General features: G+C 43.7%; 1 long non-coding RNA gene across 1 annotated transcript in view; it reads right to left on the bottom strand.

Moving 5' to 3' along the window:
* Window positions 1-21,700, bottom strand: part of LOC127612875 (uncharacterized) — a 70,310-nt gene extending 48,610 nt beyond the window's left edge. Inside the window, exon 1 of the long non-coding RNA XR_007965988.1 lies at window positions 21,578-21,700. This is a non-coding gene — a long non-coding RNA (uncharacterized LOC127612875). The remainder of the gene's footprint in view (window positions 1-21,577) is intronic.
* Between the last annotated feature and the right edge of the window lie 1,223 nt (window positions 21,701-22,923).

Here is a 22,923-nt window from a genome sequence, read left to right as displayed (position 1 = left end):
ATTACTTTCCGGATAAAAATTTCAGCTAAATCCCAATGAATTACTTTTTCTAATACATTTTGTGCAATTTTTTAGAAAATGATCACATTACTTTTCAAGAAAACTAAACCCACTAAACTGTTGCATGACTTGTCAGGTATTTTGCACAAAATCTTGCTAAATTCTTAGGTTAGTCATTGGATAGAATATGGTCCAAAATGCAGCCAATAAAGTTAGAATTTTTGTTTGGAAAAAAACCCACAACAATTCCACGGTTATTTTTTGTCCGTTTTGTTTAACCCCTAATTATTTAAAGTAACTTAATTTGAAATTTCAACTTCACTAAAATGTCATGTTCACTTTTCATGTATAATTCTCAATAAAATCTTACTAAAATCTCAGAATCCATTTCATGTAAAATGATGCACAAAATCCCACTCAACCCAAAGTTTACTTTTTGCACAAAATATACAAAATCTTATAAAAACGATCATGAGCATTACGGGATCTTTTCTATCATGGGGAAACATTTTCCAATCACAGCTTTCTGTGTATGCTAATGTTAGCCTTGCCTGGCGTTAGCCCCCCTTGACCACCTGTTGGGCTGTCCCGCTAAATATTTCACGACCCCTCCCGCGTTTCCTTGCCGCTTCCTGCACAGTGTTTTTGATGTTTTTGTTGCCGCTTCTCTTTCATGCACCGAAAACTTTGCACTGCGTTCGGACGCGGGGCCGGAGAACGCTCTTTCCTCCCAAGCTCCCCACCCCCTGCTTCCCATCGCTCCCTCACGTGTAGGTCTTTGATAAAAGCAACGGGGCTGAGGAGGTGCTGCTGGATGCCTTTCCAAAGGTCTCTGGGAGGCTGATTAGCATCGGGGAGCCGGCGTGCAGCAGCTTCTCGTTAATGAGCAGAAATGCCGCTTGGCTGCCATTCGACGGCTCGGTCAAGACTTATTACAGCCGACGTTTTCATCGCCCCGCCGCCCATGCCAAGTAACTTGAAAGCTTCGCTTCTTGTGCAGCGTATCTTGGCGTCGGACACTTTTGCTCGCCGATGGGAGGGGGCGTTCAGAGGTGGCGGATGGGAGAGGTTACACATGTGTTGCTGTGCGGATGGCAGCTGGCACCGAAAAGCTGGCACCCTGATGTTTTCATGAGGAAAGTGGTATGACCACTCTGCGGTGGAACTCTTTTGATTTTCATTAGTTTATGTAAAATGTAAATGTGAAAAAAATATCCCTGTACATATATTCTTAGGTTTCTCATAAAAATAAAATAAAATACTGGACTTTCTGAATTATTTTTCATTTGGAATTTTGGATCATTCGAGAAAATGCACATCATGCTAAATACCTAATTTCTGAAGACTCACAAGAAAATATCTTTTACCAAAATTGTCACCCAAAAAACACTAAATTATGCAGTCGGTTTTGAAATTTAAACTTTTGGCTTATCCGGGTTCGAGCTCATCCGCAATGGACTGATGCAAAGCGGAAACGTGTGCTGTGGTCTGACGAGTCCACATTTCGAATTGTCTTAGGAAACTGTGAGTATTGTGTCCTCTGGGCCAAAGAGGAAAATTCCGCTAACCGATTAATGGGCTGATTGATTTTTTTGGGGGGGTTTAAAAAAAAAATAGTTTTGTTCCCTCCGTGCTTGAAACAACAAAAATATGAATAACAGGCAGAACACCTTGGACTGTTTTAAAATATGTTGTGCTGTAAAATTTGTTCAACTTTAAAACGGAGAAAGTTGGAAAAAAATGGCCGATTTTTTTGGACAATTTATTTTTTTTTGGGGGGGGGGTGAATGTCATTATCTTAGTATTATGTTGTTATGCATTTTTAAAAAATGGAGGGGGGGGGAAATCGGTGAAAAATTGGCTGATTTGGGCTGATTTTAAACGAGCAAATATATTCCAATGAAATCATCCCAGCCCGAATATCTGTTACTCGTTCTGAAGTTTATCACGCGTAACTCAGACTGTTGCAAAAATACAGACATAATTTCTACAATGCGGTTGTGCAACTAATTCAGCATCGTTGGGCCTTGGAAGAGTTTCACTCAAATAAGTCGTTTTTTGGAGTAACACCGTTGAAAAGAGAATGACGGAAGCGCAGTCTTGTGCCCTGGCGTAGCTCGGCTCAACGACGCTGTACACCAGTGATTTTTTTTTCACCTCCTCTTTTGTGTCTTTTCCCCTGTTAGAGAATTGGCGGCAGGGGGAGAAAGGCGAGAAAGATCTAAAACCTCTTTTTTTTTTGTTTTTGACTGAATTTACATCTTCCCCTCATTTCTCCCGCGTCTCAGAATTCTAATGAAGGGCAGAGTGGGATATCTACAGGGATGCGAGAGGACCTGGAGACAGGAGAGGATGCAGCCACGGATGGTGAGAAATTTCCATCAAAAGTACAATCAGGTTGGAATTTTAAAAGTGAATGTTTAAGTAGTAGTCGACGAGACGGCCTTTGATTTGCGCTCCGATCAAACCCGAGACGTCTCATTCAGAGAATAATGATTTTCCGCCCTTAATTATTACGGCTTTTCTGTACAGGTAGAGGGAGAGCAAAGCCCAGTAGTATTGGCCCGCCCCCCCAAGCCCGCCGACAATACGTGAGAGCACGCCAGCCTTTCTTCTGCCACATTAGACGCGGGCAAAAAGAATTGGAAATGGAGAATCACAAATCAATGCGATGCGGAGCACCACCACGCTGAAAACAAATAATAATTAAAACATAATCAGAATAAAATAAAGTCGGAAAAATATGATCTTTAGATTGATTTTATGGGTAAAAACTTTATGAAATGTGCTCGTTTATCTCCCTATCCCACTCATTATTTTATATTACTCCTCAATTTTAAAAAAAGTTGTATTTCAAAAAAAAGTTTAAAAAATTGAATTAAACTGCCTTTTATTCCAAAATCAAATTTGTCCCCGTTGTCGGCAAAAAAAGTCGTGAACCTATTTATTTATTGACGTTCCACATTTTGTTCTCACATTACAACTCAAGTGGGATTATGTCATAAATTTCATGTAAAAGCGAGGTGAGAATTTAGCATTTAGCATTCGGATTTTTGTACAAAATTTGCCCCGCCCCCAATTTTTTTCTCCATCCATCGTCGACTCTACTGTGCTCTAATCACAGAAACTCCGCCTCACGGACCGATGGAGGAGGCCGAGCCACAAAAAAAAAATTCTCGCCCGTAACGCAATGCGGGAAAGGACGCGTTTGTTTGCACAGAGCGTGGCATCGATACGTTCTCTGCTTTCAAAATGTGATCTTTCAGACACGCGTGTTTTGGCTGCGAGCTATTACGCTTTCATGGCCTCCTTTTGTGCGTGTGTGTGCATGTGTGTCGAAGTTTTCTGACCAATTATTTTCAGACAGATGCAGGGATGCAGAATGACTCGAAGCATCAGCTCTTTTTTTTTCCCCTCAACCCTCCGCCTAAGGTAAGGGGAACATGGCCGGAGGCTACGGCAGCCCCCGAGGGACATGCACGTTATATGATTTTATTTGAGTTTTTTTTGTATAAACCGCAAAACTGACATCTCTAATCTATTCCAAGTCAAACTTTAAAAACATCGACGGCTCCCCACCCCAAGCGTGGCGCCCGAGAGGATGTTTAGCATTTTATGAATTTCAAGTATTGACTTTTGACGGCAACTGATCAGCGATCCAGGGACCCAGACGTGTTTCTTTTGATGTATTTGGCTTGGCAAAATCAATACAGGATGGAACCGAGTTTATACCATCGATATGTACATTTCCTGCGAAAGAAGTGTTTTTCTTTGGTTTTTTTAAAACTTTTTTTCAATATGAGGTTAAAAAAAAAGCCTCGCGGGTTGCCTCTAGAAATGTTCCCCTTGCTTATGCGGAGGCCTCTTCGCAAGGTCACCGGGTTTGAAGGCTGTCACCTCCACTTAGCGTCGCTGCAAAATAATGCGCCACACACGACAGCAACATAACCCCCTAACACCACCAAAACAAAAATTACGCTGGTGAACAAATACATTGACTACATAGATGCAAGATTTTGGTTTGTGCGCTCATTCCGAATCTGCCCTTGTTTTTTTCATAATAATAATAATAAAAATAATAACTTTAATATAAGAGTTAATATAGTAATACATTTAGTAATATTTATGGATTAACTTTAGGGTGTGGTTTGGTGGTGGTTGTATGTTTTTTTTCTGAAACTTTCATAGCTGTAAATTACAAGGCATGGTCAAATCTGTAGCGCGAAAGCTTTTCTAGAGCAAACTTAAAAGCAATTAAAATGATGATCGCTCAATAATCGGATGTGCCAGAAAAAGAGTGAAAACATGTTTGAAATCAGCATCAAAAATACGTTTAGGGACACAAAGTCCTCCCCGACTAGAATTTTAGTGTTGATCAGTGCAGTCATTCAATAATCCAAAGCATCTTGAAAGTCATCTTTGAGGTGCTCAATTGTTTGTCTTCTTTTTAAGAAACATAATTGCAATCCGGTTTTCACTCAGTATCAATGAATACAAACGACATCCCAAAGTTAATAAAGAGATCAAGAAAACGATCAATGCTTTTAAGGTCACTTGTGTATGTAGGACTATGCTTGTCATTAGGGCGGCATGAATAATTGAACGTGCCCCACGGTATTTGCAGACTGACTCGAGTCCAAAGTAAGACACAAAAACGGGACAATGCCGTTTCCCAGTAGGCCTAACGAAGCCCCGGGTTCCAGTTGCCAGTTCTTCTCACTTGGACGACCATCAATCAGCATTTGTCCGGTTCCATCCCAGACCCTTTATTCCTCCCCTCCACCACCACCACCCCACTTCAACGACTTAAAGACTTCAAGTATGACAAAAACGCTTCAGAAATCTTAAATGACCTCAAGACTGACTCCCACCAGACCTAATCAATTCTGCTTCTCTCCAAACCTCGATAAAAAATGCCCCGAAGGACCACAAGACGTGACGATCATCCATGAAGATATGTGATACAATGAGAAAGGATATACGACGATATGAGCATCAATCAAAAGTAAAATTTCTACAAATCCAGGCTGACGGGGTTGGAGCTCAAAGAAAAAGATAAACTCCATAACCGAGGGGTCCCTCAAGGCTTGCACTAAAGTCCCCTTTTTTGGAGGGGGGTGTGCATTCAAAACTAGAAGAGTGACAGAAAAACGGTTCCAGCATAAAATGCAAGGCTGAATGTGATTCACATCGACAAAAGTACATCACCTAAAAGCATTTACAAACACAACAGCGTGGACATAAAAAGACCGAGCAGCTGAACAGACATGTTTAAAATATATATACAAAACTCCACAACTAAGGGGTTCCGCAAGGCTCACACTGAAGCCCCCCGCCCCACCATATTTTTTTTTACACAAACTCAAATCTAATACAGCAAGACGTTCAACTCACTGTTCTTTGAACATTCATATCGTCACTCCAAGAAATTCCAACAGATACTTAATTTTGAAATGATTACACCGCAGAGAGCTGTATCCCTCCAGATAATGACAGCTAACATTCCAGCTGGTGCCACATGGACAAAAAAAAACCCTCAAGATATCCAGCCATCCGTTTTCTAATCCGCACAAGGGCTCGCGGGGCGTGCCGGAGCCTGTCCCACCTGTCTTCAGGCAGACGGCGGGGGGGACCCTGAACTGGTTGCCAGCCAATCGCAGAACTCAAGATAGGTCTGTCTGAGGTTATTTAAATGTCCACAAGAGCCCCGAAATTTTGGCTTGGTGGAGCTATCTTGGCACATTAGCCGACAGTGTGCACGAGTCGCGAACAAACGCGGACAGCGTGGGTCAGCGCAAACAGCCAAATCAATATTGAGCTTCTTCGACAGCTTCTGCTGGGCCAAACAAGCGTAGTACAGGAAGAGACGTCACCTCGCTCCCACCGTCGCTAATTACTCCCGGTCTGCTCTCCCGGCTTGCTCGAAGGCATCGCGATTTGATTTTCACCTGCCAAAATGAATAAATGATCCTCATGAAAGAGTCATCTCACAGTTGCAACCCAACGCTAAGGCGAACTTTGTTTTGCGGGAAATGTTTGTTCCGACTTTGGATGCTCAACTATTCCCGATGCCTGCCAATGTGTTCCTTGTATGCTGCTTCTTGGTAGCACTTTGGTCTTAAACAGCAAAGATTTCATTGCTGTTCATTAGCTTGCTGTCACTTTTCATATAGTTCATCCAGGTGGTCTAAAAACTCAACCTAAAATGCGCGTGAACAAGACTCCGGTAATTTTTCAAAATAAAACATCTTCCAGAGGGCATAATAAATGAAACAGAAGTGATGCAAGTTATTAATCTTTCTATGCAGCCTGGCACCAAATGACCGGTGCCGGTCCGCGGCCCGGGTCTTGGGGGACCATTGCCCTACGATGTACGAGGGCTCACACTACCAACATTTGTGACATTATGATGTGGTGGGAGGTGACATTGGGTGGGTGGGGGGGGGGTCCTCTGGGGCCGATATGTGTGTGGCTTTTTTTTTTTTTGGTCTCTCTGCAGCACACATTGTCACGATTGCGGTTGGGTCCGGAACATATGCCTCACATTGAACATGGTTCACCGTACCAACATTCCCAACATTTTAGTGACCATCGACCGCGGACGCCTCTCTTTACGGAGACATGGATGTCCTGCAGGACAAGCTGAGGAAGCAGGTTGCAGTTTTTCTTTTTCTTTCTTTTTTATTTTATTTTTCGCCTTTGGCTGCTTTGCCATCACTCAGGTCCTCAAAGCCTGACGTTATTGTCTCTGTCAGCCGAGAGGCAGTGCTTTGCCACGGCTCGCTGTCACCCCTCCTGTCAGGCCGTGACCGATAACGCTGGCGCCGGTGCCAATCTCCCTTTTTTTCAGCTCTGCTGGCTGTTCCGTTTCGCCACTAATTAGCTCTTCAGAGATTTCTTCTCATAGAGGCAGGGGGTTGGATGATGAGGATGATGATGATGGTGGGGTGGGGAAGGTGTCGTTGAGAGGGTTATCGGGGGCTTGAGGCCCAGTGAGGAGTGGAGTAAGGAGAGGATGTATGTGGGGAAGCGAATATTATTGGATGATCAGGACCGTCCACTCGGTGATCACTGGGCCGGCAGAAAAGAGGTCAGCGGAGGGAATGCACAGAAGCACGGATGAATGACGGATGGCTGCACGGTCGGATGGCCTGATGGATGCGTGTATGGAGAAATGACACTTGTGTAGATGATGCAGACATATACTTTGCCGAAGGATGCAAGCCTGCTTAGATGAACAAATTGAGATAAATAATTGGACTCGTGGATGGACGATTGAATGGATGACAGAAGCATGTGGTCCAGGGTCAATGGAGGGATGAGAATGATGGCGAGATGGATGAAAAGATCAAGTCATGAATGATGGAATGATGCGGCGAAAAATAGATGGAGGGAGCGATGGATGGATGGTGGTCAGATCATGGATGCTGCACTAATGAATGAATGGATGGATGGATGTTTGGATGAAACATTGACAGATAAACAGAGCGATGAAAGTCAAATAATGGAGGGATGGATGGATAGATGTTAAAACCAAAACTGGTTCAGGGTGTCCCCCGGCTACTGCCTGAAAACAGCTGGGCTAAGCTCCAGCACCCTCCGTGACCATTGTGAGGATAAAGCGGTTCGAAAAAAGGATGGATGGATGGATGAATGCTTGGTCAAGATAATCAGTGCTAAAAAGATGGATGCATGGTTGGACATAAATCGAACGGTAACTGTATGTGTAGGTGAATAGAAGGGTAATGTTTAAGTGTTGGAAGGAGGTTTGGTGGATGGATGGATGAACGAATAGATATGTGTGAGACAAAACAATGTTGAATAAAGAGACTCATGAACACAGACAGATTCTGGATGGATGAATAGATGATCACGATATGGATGGATGATGGAATGCTCTTCTTTTATGGACAGAAAGAAGTTTCTTAGATGGCCCAGATAAAATGAAGCGGGAGACATAAGCGATTTGGCCCCCGGTTTTTCTCGTTTTTCCCAAAACATTCCAAAATGACTCGTGCAATTATGCTCTGACGCAAACCAAATGGATGTTCGATGGACGGAAAGGGCAGACCGGATGTTTCCTGGCTCCGTTTTAAAGTGGCGTCCGGCCCTAGTGTCAAGCGCACCCTGTGAGGCTATTAGCATGGAGACACGGGGGGTACTCGGCACATGAAAAGCCGGCCCTGCTTCTTTGTCTTGCGCCGTGTAAATACCGCACCCGCGGAATATGAAAGTAGTGCAACGCAGAGCTACAAAAAATACAGGGGAAAAAAAAAAGAGAGATCAAGAGCGGGTCTCGCATCAAGGAGGACCCCGAGGATGTCTTTGTTGTCAACTTCACAAGCGGCAGATGAGGAAACTGGCAGAAGGGGGAAAGATGCCAGAGAGGAGCTCAAAGGGATCGTGGGCGCCCGGGCGAGGTGATCGGTATTCCTCGGCAGTCTGCCTCCTGGCTCAGATCAGCGGGAGTAAGCTGGCAGCCAAGCCAGAGGGCATAACAGCACAAACACACCTTCAACACTAGGATGGTGAGGCGAGGGGTTAAGGGGGCAGGAGTTGGACGGGGAACCAAGTGAAAATAAACACCCGCTAATTACCTCGCTTCGTATCTACGTGCGAGTGCTCAACACCGTCCCCTGAGGGACCTCGGCGCTGGTCACGGGTCGGTGAGGACACAACTCGCTTCTGTCTTCGGAGCCGCAGACATGGACCTCATTAGGGTCCCCGGATGGATGGGCAGGACGCGCGTTAAGCGTTGTGACGGCCAGCAGATGTCCTGGCACGGGCTTGCTGCCTCGGTGCCCAATCGCCACACACGCAAACACACATACGCGCACGGACACACGCACGCAAACGCACTCTAGCAACACCTGCAATGCAACAGAGCGATTAAGTGGATTACCCAACAAGTTATCACCAGTTAGGCAAAATGAAAATATAGTGTTCCTAGGTGAGAGTGATTGACACCCTTCCAAAATAAGGGTAAAACATTGCCGACTGATGCCACAAGATGGTGACAAAGCTCTTATTTTCTTTCAGAGCAGGCTGGCTATGGTCTGATGAAATAAAGCTCCTTCCATCATGTCAACGTAGTTCCTTTGCACCGAGATGCCACGAGAAAGCTCAAAAGCAACATTTTTGCTTTGGCCTGATCATAAAAACACAAAATGAGTTTTTCAATGAATAAAGGAGGAATCGGTTGAAAAAAAATGACTACATTCTATGTACAAACTACCTTATATTACTAATCATATTGCACTTGTTAGACAATACTTTATCAAGTTGCAAAAAGTGCATTTTTACCCAGAATGAAACACAAAACGGAATTTCCTATTCCGATCACACAGACCTTGAGTTTATGCGAAAGGCCAACTAATTGAATAGATCGGAATATGTTTATTATGCTCAGCAAAAAATCCATTAATGATATATGATAATATTCACGGTCATTCCACGTCTTGATGTAATATAACAAACAGATCAATAGGACGATGAGACGAAGCTTTAGCGGAGCGCCTGCGGAGACCAAGCATCTCGCCTCAAGGCTGCGCTGAGGTCAAACACTGCGTGTCTGATACAATATGAAATTAATAAATTTCACAAACATACATAAGTCATGCCTACATAGGGGAAAGATTTTATTTTTTTTGCACGGTCCTAATAAGAGTTTCCCCCCTCATGTCTCCTCTCCTGCTGGAGGTCAAAGCACTCGCATGATAATATGGATTGAATATATAAATGCAAAGAAGAAGAAGAAGAAAAACAATTAGACATGCATCAATAGCACGATCAATAACCGTGTTGGGTAATTATCACTTTTGGGATCGGGGAGATGCGCTCCCCCTCATCGATGAGGCCTAATTCGCAGGTATGACCTGAGGGCCGAAGGAATAAATCAAAACACATCAAGGTAATGTGCGCACGCACACGCACACAAAATTCCTTTATGGCGAGTGTGAATCGTTAAATATTATTGCTGCAAATATTAAAAAGTTGAGCTTGTTTGCGCGCACGTGTGTGTGTGTGTGTGTGTGTGCATAATGTTTCCTGATTTCATTAGCTCAGTGAGGTGTCACACATGGCGTGATAAAGCACTAATGTCAAAACACATAGGAAAAATACACATTAATGACATTTAATTTTTTAATATACTGTATATGCATATCTATACACGTCCATACACACATAATACACAGTATATTCATTCATTCATTTTCCGTTTATCCTCACAAGCGTCACGTCGACCTCACAGTGCAGAGCTACCGGGTTCAATTCCATCTCCGGCCTCCTTGTGTGGAGTTTGCATGTTCCCACCGGGCCTGTGTGGGTTTTCTCCGGGTACTCCCACATTTCCTCCCACCTAGGCGAAAACATGCATGGCAGGCTGATTGAACACTCCAAAAATTGTCCCTAGGTGTGATTGTGATCGTGAATGGTTGTTCGTCTGTGTGTGTGCCATGTGATTGGCTGGCAACCGATTCAGGGTGTCCGCCGCCTAATGCCCGAAGACGGCTGGGATAGGCTCCAGCGACCCCCGTGACCCTTGTGAGGATAAGCGGATCGGAAAATGGATGGATATATTATATATATACTAGCTGATTCGCCGCCCTCCGGGTGGCTCATCAGCTAGTTCCTGCGGAAGGCTGGTAAGGTGGTGGTTCGCCGCCCTCCGGGCGGTTCATCAGCTAGTTCCTGCGGAAGGCTGGTAAGATGGGCCTTCGGCCCACAAATGTGTTGTTGCTTGGTTCAACTTTTTGTTCATCTTCATTGCTTATCGCGAAAATAAAGAGATGTTTAGCTCTACTAAATAACTAACAATTTTATTGCAACGCTTGTGGGTAGACAAGATGCCCGCGCGATCGTAGTGAGCCACTGCCTGAGCGGCGCAGTGGCGGCGTGGTGAAGTAGGTACGTTTTGAAAAGGGACAGGCGGAAGGATAGGCCGCGTGCGGGACGACGCACAATATATATATATATATATATTATATATATTCATTCATTCATTCATCTTCCGAGCCGCTTGATCCTCACTAGGGTCGCGGGGGGTGCTGGAGCCTATCCCAGCTGTCTTCGGGCAGTAGGCGGGGGACACCCTGAATCGGTTTCCAGCCAATCGCAGGGCACACAGAAACGAACAACCATTCGCACTCACACTCACACCTAGGGACAATTTAGAGTGTTCAATAGGCCTGCCACGCATGTTTTTGGAATGTGGGAGGAAACCGGAGCACCCGGAGAAAACCCACGCAAGCCCGGGGAGAACATGCAAACTCCACACAGGGAGGCCGGAGCTGGAATCGAACCCGGTACCTCTGCACTGTGAAGCCGACGTGCTAACCACTGGACTACCGGGCCGCCTTATATATATATCTTCTTATATATATATTGCGCGTCGTACCGCACGCGGTCTGTCCTTCCATCTGTCCCTTTTCAAAACGTACCTACTTCACCACGCCGCTGCGCGCCGCCACTGCGCCGCTCAGGCAGTGGCTCACTACGATCGCGCGGGCATCTTAGCGAAAAAATGTTGTCTACCCACAAGCATTGCAATAAAATTGTTAGTTATTTAGTAGAGCTAAACATCTCTTTATTTTCGCGATAAAGCAATGAAGATGAACAAAAAGTTGAACTAAGCAACAACACTTTTGTGGGCCGAAGGCCCACCTTACCAGCCTTCCTATATATATATATATATATATATATATATATATATATAGGCTGATTGAACACTCCAAAAATTGTCCCTAGGTGTGATTGTGATCGTGAATGGTTGTTCGTCTGGCATATATATATATATTATATATATATATATATATTAAGGGTGTGGAAAATAATCGATATTAATCGATACATCGATGCGCACGTCCGCGATCCGAGTGCATCGGCTCATTCACTGGGTACGACGCGATTGACGGGTGAAATTGCGATTCATCACGATGCATTGATGGGTATTGGTGAAATCGCGATTCATCACGATGCATTGATGGGTATCGGTAAAATCCAATTCAATCGCCGTTTTATTCATGTTAAACGTCACATATCTGCCCTTTCCTAGGCGCAATGAATGCACCATCATTGCTTTGCGTTTTGTGTTGAATACGGACGGTAGCCGTGCGTCACATACAGTCCAGTACACAACTAGCGAAACATTATGGAAGTTAGCGCACGCAGCAGCAAGGAAACTACTATATTTAATGCAGCCGCAACATTCAAATCTTATGTTTGGAAATACTACGACTTCGAAAAGAAAGACAGAAAGCTTGATAAAACCTCCGTAATTTGCAAGGAATGTCGCACTAAGAAGCCATACAACGGCAGCACCACAAATATGCAGACCCACTTAAACCGATGGCACCAGATCACCGACAAGTTTCCCTCCCGCTTCCCCGCCCAGTTCCTCGTCGGACACCGGAGAAACTCTTGGTAAACCAGGTCAGGATCAGAAAAAAATTGCTTCTTATTTTGGGAGTCCCCTTGCAACTCACTGTGACCGTGCAATGGCTATAACTAAGGCCACTGCTTATTTCATATGCAAAGACCTCCAGCCTTAGCGTGGTGGACAACGAGGGTTTCAGACAGCTCGTGCACGTTTTGGAACCCAGGTATAAAATACCAGACAGGTCTGTGTTCACTTACAAACATATTCCCGATGTGTACAACAAAGTGAGAAGTGAGATTACTGTGTCGCTGAACAGTGCGCAAAGAGTTGCACTTACAGTGGATGGGTGGACATCTTGCGCTAGAGATTCATATACATATATATATTATTATTATATTTCATATAAGACACTCAGTGAGAATAGTCTGTGTTTACACTATAGCAACAGCTGTAAGTCTCAGGTGCCAAATTGTTTACATTTTCTTTGCACAAAACCCAATTGTGAAAGGGCTTAAATAAGTTGTTTTATTTCTATATATATTTTTATATATATATATATGAAAACACAACCACACAACCTGAATGTTTAATAAAAGGATGATGATGGTGATGACCACAGTTTGACCCAGCAAGGGAGTCTTCCATATACCGGGTACACCATTCATGCCCGGGCCTCCTGTTATATTACTGATGCCGATTGGAGGAGACAATTCAGAAGGTGAGCTGTCTTATCTCAACACGCACACGCGAAGGCCCACAAAAGCATGATCACTCTCCTCATCCTCACATCTGGCGGCTGGCAGCCATTGATTTTCGAAGGCCTCGTTGCCTTTCCTTCCCTCCTGCTCTCTCGACTCCTTTTGATGATTAATTCACAGAAGCAAAAGAGCAGTGGCCATTGCTTTGAAATCCTAACTGCTCACTCAAGAACCATCTGAGCATGAGAAGAGGAAAAGACGACTAACGGCAGGAGGGGTGGGATGTGGAGGGGGGTGGGTGCGCTTTGTAACATGGAGGTCCATTCGTTGGCACGGCTTTAGCAGGACCACAATCCATAATCGTACAGATTAATAGACTGATGATGATGAAATCCAAGCGCAAGTGAACAGCAAAAATGTGCTGCCTGTGTGGAAACTGACCGTAGTAAATAGATATTCCTAATATTGTGGAGGGTTAGTGTCACTTGCCTATTTGGTCACTAGAGGGGGCTAGTACAAAAGTCAACTCACGACAGTGTGCCGAGATGACCAAGTGACGTTTTTTTAGGCACTCGGTGTAATATTTTTTAAATCATTTTTAAACTCAAGTCAATGATAATACTCCAAGTTGATTACTGTTACAGATGTTGTTTACTCCCCTCCCCCCAACGTTTGATTACAATAAATATAGAATAATAGTTATTCATAATGAAGTGTAGACAATACTACAATTTTATTTGGTGATATACAATTGAAGAGGGAGTGGGACAATTAGTTTTGGTGGGACATTTTGGAGGTGAAACCCACTCGTGGCACTCGTGCAAAGTTTGACAGTCACAAGACGAGGAGCGTGTGAAATCGCAAAGCTTTTTTTTTTTGGTTGCCCAAGGGCTTAACTCTGAGGACTCACGTCATCCTTATAATAATAATAATGCATTTTGTTTAAAAATGCCTTTCATGCCACCCAAGGACACTGTACAGACAATAAGAAAATATAATGTAAAAATGTGTAAATGAGATATTATATAAAAACAGGACATAAAATCATAAAAACAGAGGAAATGGAAGAGCTATGTGTTGTAGGCAATCCTGAACAGGTGTGTTTTTAGACGGGACTTGAAAGTGGAAAGAGGTATGCAGTTTTGAAGATCCGGAGGTAGCTCCTTATAGCGAGATGTCGACTTTGAATCCCAAATCTGGATCTCAATCCGAAAAGACGGCAAACTGTTGATACTCCTCGCAGCAAACTTTGCGAAAAAAACAACTTCAGGCCGCGGTCCAACACAAGCGCACAGCGGGCTGCTCGCACTCGTTTGATCCCTCCGACTCGAGCGTGTTTGTTTGGCCCGCCGAGAGAGCCGAGCGGATCATAAAAGAGTCGTCGGGAAGCTCTCGGGGTCGCTCCCCGATGCATTTTTTAGCGCACGATTAAACATATCGATGAATATTAACAATTAGCCGCCCGTCTTATTTCATCCAACGCCAGATCCAGGCGCTGTTTTTACCCACAAGCGGCGCCCGCCCCTCCAATCCGCCAAAAACCTCACTTCCATCTCTTGTTTGATACATCTCTTCCCCACCACCGGCAGCATCACATTCAAAGACGTGATACAATATACATGCTCCATCTGGTCAAACTCGGTGAACTTAAAGATACCTGTCAAGTGCAACTTTAAAGTGTGAGGGCCTAATCCACCAAGGCCTTCATTAAAAGGCAGAGCCCCACTTTCTTTCTCCCCCTCGAACGTCTAAATGAGGGGAATCTTCTCATAGGCTGGCGGGCTGCGAGGCAGAACGAGGAGCCGGCGGTCTTCGCGAGTGGGACCCCGGCTTCGTGGCTTTCATCACTTAGAGCGCTCCTCGGCTTGTGAAGTTGCACGGAGAGGCATCTGTCTCGCTCCAAGTGGGGAGCCAAAGAGACGAGGCGAGGGGGCCGGGAGGACATGGCAGCCTCCTTTTGTTCTGACTCTTCACTCATTTACAGACTCGTTCCGCAGCAATCGTTTCCACTTTGAAGATCCTTTAAAAAAAAAAAAAATCTTTTCTTGTCCGTCATTGATTGGAAAAGCTTGTTTCTGACCTCAAGTATAAAGTTCATGAGCTAAAAATTATTAAGTAAGTATGCAAATATCGAAGAGTAGATGGACTGGTTTAGTGTCGATCGCAGCACATTCAAATCAAAAGAAAGAAGCAGACGCAACAAAAACGACGCAACACTGACATCTAGTGTTGCTTTCCAAAGGTACACATAAAAAACAAGCACATAATACAGTGGTGATATTGGAATGTTTGGATCATCAATTAATTTATGTCCTCGTGACATATATTTACATATCGCGATATATTTACATATCAGTATATATAGTACTTTTTAAAAATTGATTTAGGATTTTACTGTTCGCGCTTACATCTTACATTTCAAAGATGGTTGAGTACTTTTAGAAGTTAAATGAAGTCATTAAATGCATCTCTTCATTCCACAGCCAAACTAAATATTTATTCTATTATATGTTTGGGAATTAAATGGACTGAAGAGCATTTTAAGATTGCAGGATTAGCTTGAAGGGAAGACTTTATTTGAAGACTGGCTTCCTGCATTGTGTGTGTGTCTGAATGTTTCTTTCGAACTCCATTTTAATACTGAATGACTTCTGCGATCTTTTAATGGTTTATTTTCTCTTCTTTTTTTTCCATTGAGATATTGTTGGAACTGAGCCAAGGCCTGGCTGAACTCTGCGCCAGCAGTCACAAATTTCCCACGCTAGACTCCAAGTCATTTATAGTCAATAAACATCAACACTGGAAGACTCCTGCACACGCAGTTTAAAATAATTAACTTAATTAAATTTAAGAAAGAAGATGTTGTGTGAATTCAACGTTTTAAGACCAAAAAAAAGTTAACATATTTTATGAAATATTTTGGGTTTTCCCGTTGTGAAAATTCGTATTCCACATTAACACCACAAAGTAATAAAAGTTGACGGAATTAACCTTGTGCCACAACTTAAAGGTTTAAGGTAAGTCAAGTCAACAAGTCAAGTCAACAGCATTTATGATTTAAAACAAATGAACAAAATTGTTTCGGAGCAAACAACTTACTTGCTCTGTTGTCATAGCTTATTTCGTTTGGATCGGGGAAACATGTACAGTCAGAAGGGTACACGTTAATTCCATCACATAATTATTCATTAAAAAAAAAACCTCAATCTCTCCAAACGGAAAAAGAATGAAATTTTCAACATGTTTACCCTTTCTTTGGAAAACAAGAGAAACCCGAGATTGAAGAAGCCCCACCACTCTTTGGCCGCTATTTGTGCTGCTGTTGTTATTGTTAAATCGAAAAGCGACGTCCAGCCTCTCAGAGCCTTGAAGCCATTTCCTTATAAAGTGTTACCACATGGAAGAGAAAGCCTCCATTGACGCAGTCACATGTTTGTCATTAAATGCTACGGGAAAAAAAACCACAAAAACGCATCGACACATCACGGCTCTTGGGTTGATAACGGTGCTAAATTATACTGCCCCGCCCCCAAAGTATTGAGACATTAAGGCAAATCCCTTTTATATTAGACTGAAAATGTCATTTAATTTGTTTCATTTCTATTTTTTTTCCCCATATAGACACGATTGTATTACAAGTTTTAACCGACTAAAAAAACTACCAGAGAGCAGCTTATGGATGGAAAAAAAAAAACCCCTCCAGTAATTGCAATTTGGTAGGCATGTCCATCAGGAGCAGAACCACAAAAAAAGGATGTCTCATTCAGCCATGCCTAAGAAGAAAGAGCAAGTCAGCCAGTTTGTTTCCAAGTGGCCATTTTAGGGGGTTTGATTCTCGGGGGGTCGTTCAAAAGTGAAACTTTTCCGGGGAGCACATGTCAACTGGCGACCAAATTTGAACCACAAATGCTCGACAGACACGTGATGCTAAGTTGGCGAAAATGTCGCCCGTTTTCTGAAGCTGAGCCCTGAACATCTGTGCTGTCATTGTCAGTCGACAGCAAGTGGCAAAATGGCCGCCCCGCCAAAGATGGCTTAAAAAAAAAAAACGGTTGGACTTTACTGCTGAACTGATATTCCACAAACACGATATTTAATCAGAATGCCGTGTTTAGTCTTGTTGGGCCAAACAGAACATGACTTCCCCTTTAACTCTGGCAGTGGCACAAGGGAAGCAAAATTCAACTGACAACCCACACATGCGAGCGCACGCGTGTGCGCGCACACACGCACACACACACATACACACACACGCAAACTGGGTGTGTTTTCCTAACGTAATTAAATCATCCCATGCTCTGTCTATGGGCTCTCCCCAGAGAGCCAGCAGAGGCCCCACACTGACATTCCCCCTGCAGGTCAGCAGGGTGCACGTTTCCCTTGGACATGCTTCATGAGACCTCTCGCCAGACACGCCGACTGCAATTCTGGAACACGGAGCAGTTGTCCAGCTCAGACTCTTCTTCAGCCACCCACACCCCCATCACTGACAAGCGACATGGGCCTAAGATTAGAAGTCCGCCCCGGGTAGCCTCCTCGCATTCCGCAAGAGGTCATATAAGGGGGCTTTTTTATGTGTGCACTACTTATGCATAATTTACGAGACCGGTCATGACACCGCGAGCTTTGGATCAACACCACATTTTGCTTTCGCAGTGATAGAGCGAGCCAGCTATTGCTTTTCCAATGTGAGAAAGGGAAGAAATGTGACTTGCAGTAGCATTATTCACAGGGTAAGGAACAGGTGTCAAATTCAAGGCCCGGGGGCCAGATCTGGCCCGACACAATATTTTATGTGGCACTCGAAAGCAAATCAAGCATTTCAAGTTTCATGATGCTTGCTAAAGTCTGAACCAAATTTTCAAATTGTCATATGTAATCCACAATAACAGTCATTATTCTTGACTTCTTATTGTAAAACAAGTTATTGATCAGTTTGTTGTGCGCTGTGTATGTAATAGGTGGAGGGAATTAAACATGTATACGGTTTCCCCAAAATTCGTAGCGGCCCTCAAAGGGAAACCGTAACTACAATGTGGCCCGCGACAAAAGCGAGTTTGACATCCCTGGTGTAAGGGATCAGAACATGGTTCAAAATTTGGCATGAAAAAACGGTGACTCACAGTGATAAATGTCAAGTGAGGTTTGCAAACGCAAGTTACGTGTGCATCAGAAGATTGAGGATAATAGTTTTTAGTCACAACCTGGTCTCGGAATGAGATTTTACAAAAATGGAATTTTGCAGAGGTCAGTACTTACTAGACTGGATTCTACAGGGTTTTTTTGGGGGGGAGGGGGGGGGGTTTAAGCCACAACGCAAAGTTTCCTCATTATTCTCAGTTGCCTTTTCAACGTTGTTTTATACATTTTATTTAACACAATGAAAAAAAAATGTAACCCAAGACCTTTATTAGCCTTTTAGTATCAGTGTCTGGCATCGGCAGCCTCTGTGAGTACCCGATACCTTAAAACAAGGCCTCATTCCAATACAGATACACGTTATCTGTACATTTTCCCCCAAAATGTTACATGATATTTAGTTCCTCTTTGGTACGCAACACAATTGGTGTCCATAACTGGGGGTCGGCTTCAGCTCCTGAGCCGACACAAATCCAATCTTCAACCCAATCATCGAAATCCACACCTACCTAGCGAGTGGGTTCACAAAACAACTCAGCATTTTTTTTGTGTGTGTCTGAAAGAGAGATGTAATAAAATGTGGCAAATTTGAATGCTCAGTTTTGATGATTGTGGTCCAATTGAAACTCGAAATTGAAATTAGAAAATTTGTTGTCGTTTGTTTCTTTAATTAATGAAGACTATTTTTTGTATTTTTTTCTGAACACAAATACATATTCTGTTCATATAACAAATTTGACCTCAGATTAATAATAAAATAATAATTATTATTAATAATCATATAATGCTTGTATGTGTGCTATTATTGTTATTTTTTATTATTTATGTACAGCAAGAAGAGATAAGATATATTTGACATAGATCTTTGATTCAAGCTTGTTTAATTGTGCCAGTGTACCTAATGAAGTGACCGGCCAGTGCAAGTTGGGGTTAGTTGTAACTCGTCTTGCCGAATTTGCCCTTCAAGAGGCGTCAGGGCCTTGGAGTTGGCTAGATTGTGGCTTGTCAAGGACTATTGATGCCGTACACATCCAGACACGCAGAGCAGAAATCCTGCCTGGTCACATATTCAAGAAGGCGAAGAGGGGACGGAGTGTGAGTGCGAGGGGATTTACAGTACTTGCGATGCTGCTTCTTCAACATGGATCACTGTAACCTAATTGTATTCACGGCAACAGTGTAACATGAGAGGCTTGATGAGGTTGCTTCGAAGCTTATCAGGGCACAGAAGGTCCATAATAAAGCAGACTTCAGACAATAATTGGGAATTCGGTAAGCTTACAGCCTATCAGCCAAATCGTTTTCCAACCGCCAAAGTTAAGAGCAATCATATCGCTACCATACCATATCGCTTTCTTCTTAGAGAGAGTGAGCATCTCCGTCTCACTTTTCAAAGGAACCATTGCGTCAGAGTGCCACGTCTGGATGAATTGGTGTTTACCTGGACCGATAATACGCGCGCAACAACATGTTGTCAGTGTAACGTCCCCACAAAGTTAACGTTACTAAAAGGCGAAAAAGTTAAAATCCAGGCTAGCTATCACGATTGTCGATATCGATGCAAGTATCGTGGGAGAGTGAAAATAGTACACCGAATCACCAGAAGAGTTCGAAATGACTCTTAAAAACTTTCATGCCAACTGAGACAGGTCACTTCCAAGCACGGATACCGAGGAGTAAAATTTCAAAGTCAAGATGGTAAGACTTTGTAGATCGTTGCCTTAGCAGCCTCGGGGACAGGCAAACAAACGTGCCAAGTCAGAACGCGTGGTGTGAGGTACAAGGCTGATGCACACGGCCACAGGAACAGCCAAACGTGATACGGCACCCCCAATCGAAAGGCGAAGGTGAGTCGCACGGTACAAGATAAGAAAACGTGAAGCGCCGCTGCGATGCTTGGTCTTTAGTGGACGGAGACCCAAAAACGTCAGACACACTTTGATTCTAGATTTTAAGGCTGTTTTTAGAACCATGCGCACATTCTGAAGAACAAAACAAAACCAGAATATGTCTAATTTCTTTCGAGAAGGAGCAACACATCGCAAAACAGATTGCATTTTCACCGTCACGTACGCCTGCCGTCGTCTTCCAAGAACGCTCAGAGTAAACACGCACAGGAAATGATCAACGTGTCGTCTGCCAGGACCGTTTCTTTTCTCTCTTTTTTATTTCTTTTTTAAATGGCAAGTTGTCGGATTTACACGAACAATTGAACTTTAGCGAGATACTTTTCTTTTCCGCGCGAACATTCACCATATCAGTCTGGAGTCGCAGTGCGGACTCGAGGGAAGCCGGACTCAAACGCGGCACGCAGCCTGAAGTTAATGACGCATTACAATGTACGGCGAGCAACTTATTGGTCCGCCCTCTGTCTTTTTTGGGCGGCCAAGCTCATTTCCCTTTAGCTTTAATCATCTCACACAGGAAGCAGCGGTCAGAGGGCAGCCGACTCACTATCACTCTTTCCGCACTCTGGCTGAGTCTGTATCGGACGGCGGCCAACTGCGCCAAAATACAATATCGTGGCCCAAAAATCTGAGTGCAAAGTTGTTCTTTTGATACTGATAGGAACTTGTATTCCATAGAATAATATTAACGTGCAGAGGATAGTGTGTGCGTGTGTTGGGGGTTTTTTTTTTTCAGGATAAGCTTGTGTGAAGTGACAAATGAATCACCTTTTTGTGTCTAAAGGGTTATCTAAATGAACTTGAGCTTTTTGAAAAGAATTATCTTCACTGATTGACACAAAACATGCTTGGACCAAAACGGGACACACACTCAAAAGTTTAAAAAAAAATGTCAGGGACTCATGGTCAAAGTGAAACAAAAAGTCAGCTCTTAAGCGGCCATTTTCGGCAAACTCCAATGTTTGGACTTGAACAGACAAACTCCTACTTGGGAATTTTGACCAAATGATTTCCACCCAAATTAGGAAGCAGCAAGTATCTTAGGTAGACGGGCGATGCGCTAAATTGCTCCACTTTTCTGGCTGAGCCACATTATGTGGGCGGGGCCTGTCGTCAAACTGATGATCATTTTGAAGATAACTGAAAAAGGCTGAGAAGTTGTTGTTTTTTTTTAATTTTCTTCTATATCAGCACCTTAAAGCAGTTTTGCCAATGGACACGAAATTGAGTGGCCGTGTTTATCATAATGATTCATTATGAATCAAAATGGCCGCAAGTGAACAGGACGTCGGCCATTTTGGTTGGGATTTATGCCACATACGCCCCCCAATAGGGCAAGTTTTATACCTCATCCGATCAAAACTCAAACATTTCCAAGTACGCTCGCTATTTTGTTGGGTTTTAATCAATCGATTACAGTTGAAGGCACTCGGTGGTTCTCTGACGGTCAATACCTGTCAGTCCATCGACTCTCGTCGGCAGTGTGTGGTCCCATTACGACGTCTAGTTTCCACCAACTCGAGGCCGCTGCATTTCTTCACAATCACCCTTGTAGTGGCCAGAATATCTTTTCTCTGCCAGAAACACAAAATAAAAAAACATTAAGTATTAATTCTGAAGTTTGTTTTATACATTTATAATGTATTGACCCTAAACCACACCCACTCAAGAATCAAACAGCTTCTTAGTGTTGCGTTTCTTCAAGCTTCCTGGATTTAATTGTCAACACAGGTGGGCCCCTTAAGTTTCCTTTGGCCCTCGGGGGTGGAATACGTTTCCCATTAAGAGGGTCAAGGGTCGCGTTGGTGCTGGAGGCCAACCGATCGGGAGGGCTGCTTAGATAAGCGCAGGCCGCCAATTGTGGCTAATCAGCGCCATTAGCCATCAAAGGTTTTTATCTTTTGCTTTGAGTGCGGCGGATTCGTGTGAAGCACTTGGTGACGCTTGACGAATTGATCCAGTTTTGTTTCGTCGCAGAAAGGCATAATTTCTCATTGAAGACTCGAAGACTGTTAAGGAATCATCTCGGCCAGACAGATCGAAGACGTACCACGGTTGATAAATTATCTCCTTATCGGAGGCTTAACCACCGCCACATGCTTTCGAGTCTCGTCTGCCCGACTTTTGGGCATCTCCTGCCTGCTTACGATAAAGTCCACAGAGCCTCGTTTTTTGCTGCGAGTGGAACTCCGAAGGAGCCTTTACAGTCCGAAAAAAACTGATGAGTCCTGGTGTTTGGTAATCACAAAGGAATACAAACATAACACGACCTAGCATGAAATTCTGACAAGACCACATGAGGGTGTTTGACAAGACGCCATAAACATTTGGAGAACTTTCCCAACTATGCTTTTAATCAACGTGCCTTTGGACCAAACAAAAACAAAACGATCCGTGCAAAATCACACCAAGATGCGACTAATTGAGTCAAGATATTCATGGCTATCCGCACCACGAAACAATCGAGTAACTTCGACACTCGGCAAGAACATTTCAGCTTTTCTCTTTCTGACGACACTCGGCCATTCTCGGGCGACCAATCAACAGGCCGCCATATGTCTAGGGTTACTATTACTGCTGTTGATGGCCTGAATGAGTCCGCCTTCAAACGTAATGACTTGGATGCTAAAAGGAGCGCTGAAAAACAACACCGGCGGCGATCGAGAGGACTAAGTGGAGGGATTTACGGGGAAGCAGTGGGGGGGGGACCAGTCGGGAGGGTTGGACCAATTAAAACAGCAACTGGATTTGATGGAGATTTGGGAACAGGTTGCAGGAAATGGCGCAAGATTGTCTCCAG

This window comes from Hippocampus zosterae, chromosome 13 (genome assembly GCF_025434085.1).
Source record: "Hippocampus zosterae strain Florida chromosome 13, ASM2543408v3, whole genome shotgun sequence".
NCBI classification, from domain to species: domain Eukaryota; kingdom Metazoa; phylum Chordata; class Actinopteri; order Syngnathiformes; family Syngnathidae; genus Hippocampus; species Hippocampus zosterae.
Note: the sequence above shows the minus strand (reverse complement) of the source record. Positions and strands in the feature narration are given on the sequence as shown.